The following is a 502-nucleotide window of genomic DNA, read 5'->3' as shown; positions in this document are numbered from 1 at the left end:
CTAACAAAAAAAATCTAATTAATCTAACAAAAAATCTAACATAATATAAACAAATTAATTACTACACATCTAATCTAACCAAAAAAATCTAATCTAACAAAAAAAATCTATGAACTACATATCTAAATTACTACACACATCTAATCTAACAAAAAAATCTAATTAATCTAACAAAAAAATCTAACATAATATAAACAAATTAATTACTACACATCTAATCTAACCAAAAAAAAATCTAATCTAACAACAAAATCTATGAACTACATATATCTAAATTACTACACATCTAACCTAACAAAAAAAATCTAATTAAATCGAACAAAAAAATGACAGTGACGGCCAGCGAAGGCGACGGCGAGGTGCTCACGTACGGCCGGCGACGGCGAGGTGCGGAGCGGGGCGGCGATGGCGACGGCGAGGTGCGGAGCGGGGCGGCGACGGCGTCGAGGCAGCGCGGGCCGGGGCGGCACGACGTCGATCGGGGCGCGGCGCGGGCGGGCTG

This window comes from Triticum dicoccoides, chromosome 6B, assembly GCF_002162155.2.
Source record: "Triticum dicoccoides isolate Atlit2015 ecotype Zavitan chromosome 6B, WEW_v2.0, whole genome shotgun sequence".
Classification (NCBI taxonomy): domain Eukaryota; kingdom Viridiplantae; phylum Streptophyta; class Magnoliopsida; order Poales; family Poaceae; genus Triticum; species Triticum dicoccoides.
Note: the sequence above shows the minus strand (reverse complement) of the source record.